Source organism: Melospiza melodia, chromosome 1 (genome assembly GCF_035770615.1).
Source record: "Melospiza melodia melodia isolate bMelMel2 chromosome 1, bMelMel2.pri, whole genome shotgun sequence".
Classification (NCBI taxonomy): Eukaryota; Metazoa; Chordata; class Aves; order Passeriformes; family Passerellidae; genus Melospiza; species Melospiza melodia.
The window spans coordinates 23,413,845-23,426,775 of record NC_086194.1 but is presented as its reverse complement, the minus strand read 5'-3'; the positions used below and the strand labels follow the sequence as shown (position 1 = coordinate 23,426,775).

Here is a 12,931-nt window from a genome sequence, read left to right as displayed (position 1 = left end):
GCATCATCTTTTCATAACCTTTCTCCTCCACCCCCTGTGCCTCCCAAAGGATCATAGGGAATAGAAAAAAGGGATACAAGAAAGAGCTCAAATATTGGTTGTATATTATAAGGTCCCTTTGGTTTATTTGTTTGAGAGCTATCATAGCTGTAAATCTGTTTATTTCTTTGCTTTAAAATACTTATAAATAATTTCCAATATATTTTGAAAAAAGGCACACTGATTTTGAAAGTGTACTATGACTGAGAAATTTATTCCCTGTCTATAAGCAGGAAAAAACCATACTAAAAGTTGTGCAAAAAGTGGTACAGAAATACAAGAGAAATATACACCTCACTTTTGAAACCAGGAAAATATAAATACTCCCATGGCATTCTGGGTCAGCATAAATATGTTCAAAGTGCCTCTACTAGTCTGGAGGTAGAAAATTAACTGAGCGGCAGGAAAAAATAAATGGAAACAAACTGCATCAACATTATAAACATTCACATAGATGTAAAAGCTAGCAGCACTCAAGGACAGCAAGCAATTCCACATCAAAGATAATTTCTGCATTACAGAAAAGACCTGGATTCCTTATGGACATGGTACACATGCTCACAATAGCCCCAACAGTGGTTGATTTAAATCTTGCTTTCCAGATTCCGGATTTTTACTTATCAATTTCTTGTTTCATAAAAAGTCTACAAGAAGATGATATCCTCTACTTCTATAAAAGCCCCAGTAGGAACATGCCACTGTGCTAATAAGGCTGTAAGTGAAAATGTCAGAATTACTCATTTCACAGTGAAGTTATTAGGTTTGAAGCAAAGAGTTAACAATTGCTGAACAGATGGTTTTAAATTGGAAAGATCTGCAGAGTGCAGGGAGGAAGTTCTAGAAAGGACAAACAGGCAGAAAATAATTCTTCACTGAAAATGAGAGCTAATACATCTGAGGATATTTTAATATTCCTTGAGAAAAGAGAAAAAACAGGGAAGCAGCTATGAATGAATGAGCCTAATCTATACTGAACAATTATTTGTGTAATAGTAATAATTTACATGTGGAATTTTAAGACATGACCGATGAACTTGCTGAAGACAAGAAAGGTAACAGACCATTTCCACACAGGTTTGTGGTATAAATGTTTCATCACCATTAGGATTTTCCATTAACAAATCAAAGGAATCAGAAAAGACCAAAAAAACAAAGATATTCAGGAGAGCAGTGTTGTATGGAGACAAATTGAGAGCTATGGACGCCCCATTTGGTGAAGTGTAACAGTCCATCAAGCACCAAACACAGAAGCTAACAAGCTACTGCAGGCTATTGTGTTTGAAGCTAACAATTTACTGTGATCTCTACATTTATAACTAAAGGCAGGAGAGCAGGGGTCATTTCTGGATGACTCCATCTGGCATTCAAGAAAAAAATGAACCAATCCTTTCCAACTGGTACCTGGATAATTTATCATTTGATAGATATTTGTATCCTATCATTTGCATGGCATGAGACAGGTTAAATGCAACATAGCAGTAAAGAAATAAACAGGCTCTCCAAGACTTATCTCTTTTAGAAAATCATCACATAGACAAACTGCCTTCCCCTCTACCCAGGTGCAAAGAGAACTGAACATATATCAGATGTAACTCAGTTTTATACAGGGCATCGGTACCATTCAAGTCCTTTTGGTTTCATGTTGTATTAAACCTGGCAGCTGAAGAACTGTTTGATAAGCACAATTTGGTGCTACTGTAGTGACTCACAGTCATCCACACAGAAACACAAAAGCTAGGTTTCACTGACAGTTTCATGTTTCAACATCTAATCCCAGTTGCTTACCCTCAGGTAATTTTGTCTCTTAACTGACCATACAGCACTGGCAGTGCCAGGTACTGCTCTCTCCACGTGTTGGAGGGGTCCAAAACTCACTGAAATGAACCCTGCAGGGCTGGACAAAAGGCAGCAACAGCAGCATGGCTACTGGGATGTTATTGATGGAGAGATTTATTCCAGTGGGATCAGTTTTGCTGATCCATCATGTCCTATCTAGCTCTTAAATATCTGGACAACTTTGATGCAGGGCCTATCTCAAGTCATGGTCAGCTATTAAAGCCTAATCAAGTAGCTGAAAATTTACTTGAATTTGTCTAGGATAAATAGTTTAACAAGAACAGGGCTACATTGAAAAGCAAGTATTTAAATAATATCTATAGACAAAATATTTTTGAAAAGCAGATCTAACAAGTATTTTGTTTACAAATCAAACCTTGCTGCCATTTGACATTATTCTGCAGGAGTAGAATCTGTAAATTTGAAAAGCTGTCACCCCATGGGTGCTGAAACCACCAACTCTTACAATACAAGGTCTGACTTATGTACAAATGCCACAATTCCATGGCTAGTATCCACCAGATCCTTGGCCCTGTACTGCAGAGCCAGCACAAGTGGGTTTGAAGGCCTCCTTTTCCAGCCAAGGTGTCACCTCAGCACACATCTCCTCTGCAGAATGCAGCTGCATCTGGTCCCCCATCCACCCTCAGCTCATGAAGCACGGCTGCCCTGCCTGGCACAAACTGCTCTAGAGCTCATGGAGCTTAATCCAGGCTGCTTCCAGTACCCCAGCCAGACTATTTATAGATAAGACAAATATTTATCTGACTTTTGTCATTGCTACAATGTGATCTCTCACAACTTACATGTTTCCTTAGTAGGTAAAACACTGTCTTGGAGTTCTTCCAAAGAACTCCAGCACATTTTGCATGTGGTATCACATTGGTACATACATTCACATACTGGGTAACGCCCACAGCATCTAAAGTCACATCTGACTGCACAGGCTTAAGTCAGAGTAAAATGATCTGAAAACAGACATTGCTGCAAAACTAACAAGACTTTTTTTCAGTCTCCATTACATAAAATGTTTTAAATACAAAGAACAAAATAACTACAAAATAACTTGAAGATTTCACTAATTTTCAAAATTTCTTCCACTTTGCTTTCAAGAGTGGAGTCATTAAGAAAATCTATATAAGCACTGTTGCTTCTGTAAAGCAACATCTAACAACAGAAATCTCTTGACTGTCAGATTCACCTGTTCAATTAAATTGCTCCTCAAAACTCATTTAATGTATATGCCATCTTAAATTATCTGAATCACAAATCTTATAAGAAAACTTTTATGAGAGAGACATTCCAATATGCTTAGATCTAAATTATTATTTGACTTTGCATCAGTAATAAGGCATCTATATTCCTGGAGAGCCATCAATTCAGTTCTTAATACAATTTTGTCAGAGCAAAAGAAGAAATGAAAGCAGACAATTTCATTTTTTAAAAAGTTACATTAGAAGGGCATTAAGACTATTCCTTAACAGTACAATTCTGGAAATATGTAGTTAAATCCCAACTGCTCCTAATGCAGCATTTATCTCTAAAGTGATAATGAAAACTAAAATGCCACAACCAGAATGGCAAAGCTGGAGCTATGCAACCCAATCTAGTCCTTTCTGTACAGATGTAACCTACCAGTCAGTAGGACTACAGCAAAACCCTGTATTGTAACTAATAAAGCAAGTGAAAACTTGTTTGTACTGAAACCAAGCCATTCTTTTATCTATTCACCTTGGGGACAATGGATGTACTTCTGGATGAGGTGCTCTATAAAAATCACTTGTAGATTGCAAGCAAAGGATCCCTATTAGTACTTTGACCACCGACAAACTACTGCTGTTATACTGTTATGGAATCATTCCATGCTTTATTGAAACCATTTACCCTATCAAGTTTGCATGTGTGAACCAACTGTTAGTACCCATAAGCATGTCTCATTTGGTATCACAGCCTACAGCCTGCGTAGCTAAACTGGTGATAATCCTGACCACTCTTAAGACAGAATGGGCAAAGCACTGCCAAAATTGCAAGAAGCTTACATGAGAAGGCATTTGTGTTTATAAAGTATATTTCAGCGATCTGCTGCCTTTTCTCTTATCCCTCCCCCTACTTTTTTTTTTTTTATTTATTTAGTTTTCTTGTAAGATCTACAGACAGGTCATAGCTGAACCAAATTTCCAGCTAGCTGGAAGGTCCAGAAATAACTTAAAAACATTTCAATGACATATGCTTGAAAGCAAATATAGTCACAAAAGCAAGTAAATTTGATGCTCAAGCGACTTAAAAATTGCTGCAATAAGAAGGATATGAATATATTCATGGGTGTGGGTGGGAATAAAAGAGATTACATCTGAAAATCTCCTGCTACCTTATTTCCAATGACTACACGAAATATTTGCTGTATAATTTGACATATTATGAGCCAGAAAAGCCAAAGGCGATACAACCAAGTTTGAAGAAGAACTTGAGGACCTTTAACCAGGTGAAGCTCTAACCTGCCATTTTCCCTACCATGTAAATCAAAAATTACTCAGCACCATTTTCTCTTCATGCAGAACCACTCTTAATTTTCCCACATCACCAAGGCATAAAGCTGCTGGTTCCTGATTCTCCCACTTTTAAGATTTTTAGCTTTGGTCTCTCAAATTATAAGACCAAAAGGTCAAGCAAAAGATGGTTATTTGTAATATACATAAGAGTAACTACTTGGAGCTATAATTTATTTGTATAATTTTTGGAAATGGAAGTTGCTGGAGAAGTGTTAAGTACTGCTAAGACAAGCACTGCCTGATCACTTCTGGCTATCATCAAGGCTAACTGATGCAGGGGAAACTCTCATCTTAAAGCAGGTAGCCCTGCAAGCATGATTTTAATTTATATCAGGACAAATTATGCATCTATGAATATATTAATACAACCAGCACTGTGTCTTTCAGAAAGAATAAAAAAAACCATGCATACATTAAGAATTACCTAGATAAAAAGCAACTGCGTTGCAGAAAAGTAAGGTTTTAAACTGTCTGGGACAAAACAAATGACATCATAAATTACAGAGCCATCATTCCTTTAAAATGCCATCTCAATTATGGAATTATTTCAGACCATGTTAAAGGCATATTTCTCTTAATGAACTGCCAGTTCTGTTCACATTAATCTTTGCACATCAATATTTTTTGTTCTGACTGATGATGAATTTTTTCTTCTTTAATCCACACCTTTCCAGTTAACCTATATTACCTACACAGCTTATTATTTCCTGTGTAAAATAAATCTGCATAACTATTAACACACTAATGACATTAAAATATTTTAAAAGTTGGCATAATTTTCTCACTATATAATACAGTATGTTCTCATAAATAAAAAAAACATAAAACAAAATCATAGTCAAACCAAGAAAGAAAAGATAGAGAGTACTATGGGAGTTACCTAGAGGCCTATATTCAAAAGCTTTACCATGAGCAGTACCTTTTTCTATAGTATTTTTTCCCTGTAACTAATGTAACAGAAGGAAGCAAAGAAGCTCCAAAACAATGAAGTTTTAATGAAAGCTTGATATTTTAAATACAGGTGCTTGTAACCATGATAACCACAAGGATATGGAGAGGTGTAGGAAGGGAAAATGTTCTCATATAAAATTGAGAGAACCATCATATGACTGAATAAGGCTTTTTTCAAGTGAAACAATATTTGTTTTAATACATTTACAGATTCATATGGATGGATGGACGGATGGATGGATGGTTGGATGGATCTCTTTTGCACAGAGAGCAGATCACAGTTCTCAAAGTCTTTTGTGCCACTGTCACGCAACAGTCTAGTTCACACTTAAGTGGGCAATACAAGGCAATTAAAAAAAAAATCATGATTATCATCATAACACAGCACTGAGCTAGCTGCAGTACAGATGACATTCAAATCCCATGTTCTTCTTAAGCACAAAATACTGAAACAGATTTTTCATCACAGTTGTTTTAATGGTGTCATAACCAACTTCCTTTATTACCCTTAATGGATAATTAAGATGCTTTCCTCCTATTTAAAGGCTTAATATAACTCTCACTTGTAACAATAGAGAATTGCATTGAACCCGAAGTAATCTGAGATCCGTTTAACAAGGGACCCATTAAGTGAGTCACACCAACCCCCAGGTCCTTCATGCTTTTTAAAAAATAAAACATTTTCAGTCAATAATCCTGCATAGGGCTTCTCAGTGGGAAGAGCTTAAGTTACAGCATCTGCCTTAGTAAAAGCTGAAAAGCCTCCTATTTAAAGATTTTTAATTTCAATTGTTAAATAGCAATCAGTGAAGACTAGCATAGACAAAAATTTAATAAGTGGTTCTGCTTTGTATTAAAAACTGGCAGAGAGAAGTTAAAGTCCTAGTTGAATACAGCTGAATCTCTCTACAGTTTTTGCAATTGCTGTCTCCAGATAGTAAACTCATGTCAAATCTATTCTTTCTTCATAGATTATGAAACCCATTTTCTGCCCATAAGAGATTCTTACTGTGCTCTCACATGGTAATTTTTTTATAGATTGAACTCCTACCTCAATAAAGCCATCAGATATATGAAGCAAATTAGATGGACATCCATGATGAGACAACAAAACAAATAAATAGGAGAAGAAAGAAGCATTTCCAGCAGCACCAGACCACACCTTCTCTTGCATCTTCACCTCTGAAACAATTCTTTAGACCAAATGCCAGAATACTCCTTTAGACTGCTGTTGTTTGAAATCTTTTGCCACCCACCCATCTCCATCTCACCACAGGTCTGGGCATCACAGCAGAAGGTCACAAGCACAGCATATGAAGCCCTTGCTCCTGGGAGGGAAAGGGAAGGATGCAGCTTTGGCTACTCCCTGACAGCAGCCAGTTACAGCATTAGAAACTGAGAAGAAAGGTCTGGGGGTGCAGGGAAAGCCTATTATCCTCAGAAAGCAAAATAAATAACATGGCAGCCTGCCACATATCTCTGGGTCCACAGTGCCCACAGCTTTTGCAGCCTACATCATTTATTTTTCCCCCAAGAAAAAGATTTGAGGGTGCCATAGCTACCTATAACCTCTGCTCCTGAGCTCTGGCCTTACTTTGCCTGGGTGTAGAAAATGTGGACAGAAGGGCTTTTCACCCTGACTCAGTAACAGGCCATAAAGGCTATTCCAGGACAAACACACCCAGCCTGCTCTGCTGCTCCAGCCCCAGCTGCCACTGTACACAGCAACAGCAGCTTCTGCTCTCCATGGAACATGAGGCATTTGCAGCTCATTACAAAAATAACTGCTTTATTAAGTACTTTATAAAGGCCTGCAAGCTGACTCTGGTTTGAGCACTTTGGGGTTCACTTTCCAGGTTCTCACTTTTTTTTTTTTTTCAATTTCTTCACAACATTGTCACTGAAGTTATCTTCCTTGCTTGATATTTAATACAACTAGAGTCCTCAAAGAAGCCCACTACTGTCCTTGCTGAGGGGTAAACGAACCAATTCTTCAGATTTCAATGGCTGTTATCAGAAAGGAACAGGCTGTACCTGGAGTAACAGCAATCTCCAACAGGAATATGGGACAGAAATATTCTTACCATGTTCAACTCAGGCAGGGTGTTAGAGGGGTCTGTGTACCTATGTTTGGGGTAAACTGGTTTTCTTTACCTGCAGCAGCCTCTGATAACCAGCACCCAGACAGCTCCTAGCCCTTCTCTGGAGCCTGCAGAAGGGCTGCTGTGGGGGCAGGAGCCTCAGGGGTGAGCGGGCAGCTCCTACAACTCAGCACAAAGGCTGCGTCAGGCTCCCCAAATCAGTCTCACCTAAAGCCAGGCAACCAAAGGGAGCCAGCCCACATAACTAGAGGCACTCTCAGAGGAACTCTGCTAACAGTTCCATCAAATCCCCAACAATATCATACCAGCTCTTTGGGCACTGAGACAACTCCTTATATCAGCATCTCCAAGAACTGATACTCTGTGGAACATTTACACAGGAAAACATTGCAGTTATCCACACAAGCAATCTTTGATGCTATTCACTTTTCATAGGAATATTATACAGTACATTATAAAGAAACCCTTGTGGGATTCTTACTGTGAAGAAAAAAACCCAAAAAACCACTTTTTTTTCTTTTCAACTTGTCAACATAGTTTTAGCAATTTTAACAGTAAGCTATACAGAAATAACCTTGTCCCTCATGACATACCACTGTCATGCTCTCCACAGAAAAATCTATATGGAAATGCATGGGAACATTCTCTCTAATACTCAAGTCACAGTTTTAAACTGCAAGTCCATTGAGTATAATTCCCTTTGTTTTAATCCTCAAGTCTCTTTGCTCCTGCTATCTATTATTTATCATTCTATGTATCTAGAAGGATGCATGGTTGAATCACACTGACTTGATTCTTTTACTACATCAGAGGACTGTATATTAAGAAAAATTCTGAAAGCTTAAGGCAGGACTTTCACCACAATACAGACCTCCTGCAGATCCTTACTCATCCAGAGATCCCCAAAGACAACAAAAAGTAGTCGGGAAAAGCTTCAGGGTTAGTGTTATTTGAGAGACTAAATAAAAGACATTTTTATGATGATGTCATGCTGCTTTTCCACTTCAAAGCAGATTCCCACAGATGAGAAAGAGCAACTCTCAACTACAGAAACAAACATTAAAGCACTAAGTACCTGATGCTCCTTGTCAACTCACCTTGCAACACTGGAATTTATTGGTAGCGTTACTACAGTTTGAAGATTTTTTTAAAGGACTAAAATTACCAAAAAATGGGGCAGATAGGGGAAGCATCTATTCAAGTATTTTCTAAATTTTTCAATTTAGAAAATTATCAATAATCAAGTTTTCCTCTCCTTTCAAATATACTCAAGATAACAATACTTCTAGACCTGTTTTTCCATACTTTGAAATTGTATTTTGCACTTGTGTGCCTGCTATGTAGGTACCTAAGGTTAGGCAGGTGCCTTCATAGTTTATACACCCTGTCTTAGAGCCATAGCACAGAGAAAAAGGCATTATACACACTAAAAAGAATGGCATCTAATTAAAAGATGTGATTACACAGAAGCACTTGCACTTAAAATAACTGCACAATCCCAAACAGAGATCTAACAGGTCTTCAAACTTCACATTCACCCACTTCAAGCAGCTTACTTCTGCTGCAGGTCTAAGAGAAGAGATGGCAGGGAAAGGCAGCTGCAGAGAAGATTCACAAATGAGCAACTCCCTGAGAAGTAAACCCCAGCAGCAGGCTGGTTATCTCAGAGGGGAGGAGGCCAAGGCCCTACTAGTGACTTGGCCACTTTCTCTCACAGTCTCAGAAGTGCTTTTACTGTGTCACATGCTAGTCACGTCTAAATGTTTTGTTCTTGACACACATAACCTGATGATATTTTCAGTGCATTGAAATGTGGGTGATGTCACCTCAAAGCTATGTAAATCTTTTATCAGAAAATATCTAATAACAACTATAACATGTATTTTTCAACCCAGAAAGCAAAAAACTATTTTAACTAAAGAATATGTAAGAGTAATTGTGCTATGATCAGAATAAAGGTCGACATTGCTTTGGAGGTGTCAGAATATCAGATTGCAAGAGGCTCTTTTCAGAGAATAAGAAACAAGGCAGGAAAAGAGTAAATCCTTCTTGGAAAGTCCCACACAGAAGGTGGGACTCACCTCCCACCTGATTATTGTCAGCTATTTAGGGACTTGGGGCTGGAGTTTATCAAGTATGATAATCTGCATGCAAACATAATTGATTAGCCAATCTTGATTTATATCAGCATATACAATAACTAAATACCAATCTCCAATCATTAAGAAACAAAACAAAACAAGCAAGGTATTTAGTGAGTCACGGAACCACACAAGAACAATTTGCCTAGTTCAATCTGCCAGATTACTCAAGGCTTAGTCCAGTAAGGGAAGCAAACAGATCTCACAACACCTCTGGGCTGCTCCAGGGCTGAAGTACTTTCATACCAAACATTTCTTTCCTTATAGCCAGTTGTGTGTTCAGCTTATGACCATTATCCCTCATGCTCCCACTGTGCACCCAAGGGCACCACCAGGCTCTTGGTAACCAACTCTTAAGGCACTGCAGAGCTCCTCATTCCATTACAGCAGGCAATCCCATGGATCTAACATGATTTATTGTGACTAAAACTGGCAAACACTTTCTTCACACCTACAAGAAGCCTCATTCCATCATTTCCTATGGGATAGTGGTTGACCAGCTGCAGTACTCCAGACCTTCCTTCTTGCAAATGGATAAAACAATAACCTTTCTCCAGTTATTGAGAACATCCCTCAATCTACAGTCTGTCAAAGATCACAGAGAGCAGTCTGACAATGACATCAGTTAGCTTTCCAAGTACTCTCATGGTGTGATTCTTGGGTTTGTCCTGGGAAGGGTGAGAAGTTGGACTCTATGATGCTTACAGCCCCCTTCCTGAGGTCAGACTGACAGGCCTGCAGTCCCCCAGAGATCCTTCTTCCAACCCTTCCTGTAGATGGGTTTCACATTTGCTAACCTCCAATCATCTGGGACCTCCCCAGCTAACCAGGAGCAAAGATCAATTAATGGAGAGTGGCTTAATGAGCTCTTCTGCCAGCCCCTTCAATACCCTCACATGAATCCCATCTGGACCCACAGACTTGTGAGGATCTGAATGGCACAGGAGGTCACTAACTACTTCCTCTGGATTGCAGGGGCTCTGGTCTGCTCCCTGTCCGTGCCTACCAGCTCAGGGCGTGGTGCCCCTGAGGATTATGAGTCTTTCTGCTGAAGTCTGAGACAAATTTCTTATGGTGTTACTCATTAGAGGTTTAAAATATTGTATTTCTACTTAGACTGACATATGCAGGAGGGGAAATAAACTCATAGACAGCCAAATTCACACCATAGGATCAAAAATAATTCTTGCACTTCATTCCATAAGAACTCCAAATATACTTTACTTTCCTCTGGAATGTTAATTAGGTTTCAAAAAGAATGCAGGTATGATGTTCAAGGACTATTTTTCACAGCAACAATTACTCGAGATGTAGTCTCCCCTATTATATGTTCTCAATAAAGCCATTTTTTATAGCTCATCCATTTTTAATTTGATAAAGCCTCTATTTTCTGCTCTCCCTTTTCATTTGACCGCTGAGTCTTCTCATAAACGTTCATTTCCTAGCAGCTAGAGCACAATGAACAGAAACGCAAACTGCTGTTCATCTGAACAAAGACACTCCCACACAGTGAAGTGTGTGTGTCTGGGAGCCCTGCTACAGAAAAACACATGCCCACAGTTATTCACAGATTCCACTTCAGCCACAGTGCAAGGCACTGGCAGACATGAATAGCCTCTTTTACCTTGTTTATTCAAGAATTATGATCCACCAGCCTGCTTTTAAGTATTTGATATCCTACAGTGAAGAGATTAAATAAGCCTGATGCCAAATGAAAAACTTCAGACATGATGCTGATATTTTTGGTAAACTTATGAAGCCAAAATCTGAAGGTCTTGTCCTTAGAGACTAAAAGGCCTTTGCTCTAGGATTTTATATTTATTATGCTAGCAAAATCACTGATTTCTTGATAGGTTCTCTCCTGCCTTGAGTGCATTTGAAAGAAAAGCAACCATCTTTCTAATTTTCACACTGCTCCTCACATAATTAATCAAGTATACAATCTAAACTGACTTCCTTTCCAAGCACATTATTGCAAATTAGTCATTTGTGGGAGAAAAGCATAAAGAGAAATAGGACTGTAGTTTACACCTTGTTTAAGAAGAGTCTTCCATACTGGGAAGCTGGAGGATGGGCTATAATAATACAGCATTTAAATAGTAAATATGCACAGGGGCACACGGACAGCACACAGGTGTGCTCTCACTTCTCATGATCCCAGTGAAAGGGGTCATGATCTTTCAGACTTTGACCTCAACACTTCTAATTTTTCATCTTGGTTCTCGGAAGAGAAATTTAACCCATCTGGTTTTCAGTTTTATGAGGTCATGAGCCATGAAAGAAAATCTAGCTTTAAAAAAAAAAAGGAGATAGATAATCTTCTGCCCCTGTATAAGAGTAGATTACACAGATGTTTCTGTTATGTCAAGGCAAACTTAAAAGGGAAAAAATACCTTCTGTCCAATATTGTATATTCATGTCTCTACCACTGTGTGTTTCTTTCTGGCTGTACTTACACATTTCTAGTCCCTCTATCAAAACCATGCACAATGGTCAACCACAAACTCCTGCCAACACAAACTTGTGAAAATCCTGCCTTTCATGTCATCACTGGGCTATCCAGCCTGGTGCTACAATGAGGCAACAATTCCATTAGAAGTGATAAATAATTACATTTCCTACTATAGCAAGGCACAAACCATCATCCCACCTTGTCCTCTGCTCTCTGGCACCACCAGGCAACACAACCAGAGTCAACTCGTGTCTGAGTTGAACTGTTCATTAACTGGTTCACACATCCAGCAATGCATTTAATAGTGCTGGTAAAGGGCAGGTTGTTTTCTTTTTTCTTAAAAACACACAAAAAAATTTGCAGCCTCCCTCTCCCCAGCCACACAAGCCATAGAGCTTCAGCAATCCACCCCCACACTGTAGGAAACATTTTACATACAAAAGAATTTATGAGATCTTTTATGGTTTCCAGCATCCACCAAAGCTAGAGAACCGTTGTTACAATCTCCCGAAAAATTTATAATATGGGGATATTTGGAAGTCAGATTAGTTCATAGGGTTCTCTGCATATAAATTATACAACAAAACTATTAAACAGCACAGCACCTTCAACAGAGGCTTAACTCATATTTCACTGCAAGAACACTGAATGATGCACCTGTTTCATATCCTTAAGATATGAAACCTCACAATAAAATGCAACATGCATGAATGGGGTTTTTAACCATTTATTCAAAAAACAGCAAGTTTTGAAAAATGACAGCAAAGAATCATATGTAAACCAGGAGACAAGTGCTTCTAATACTATTTCTATAATTGCCTTACAATTCAAAGGCCAACCAAGTCCTTGTGGACTGTGTCC

At 38.5% G+C, this 12,931-nt stretch overlaps 1 protein-coding gene across 4 annotated transcripts in view; it reads right to left on the bottom strand.

Moving 5' to 3' along the window:
• CDK14 (cyclin dependent kinase 14) overlaps positions 1 to 12,931 on the bottom strand; it is a 350,786-nt gene that overhangs the window by 176,232 nt on the left and 161,623 nt on the right. The gene's annotated exons all lie outside the window — the stretch shown is intronic.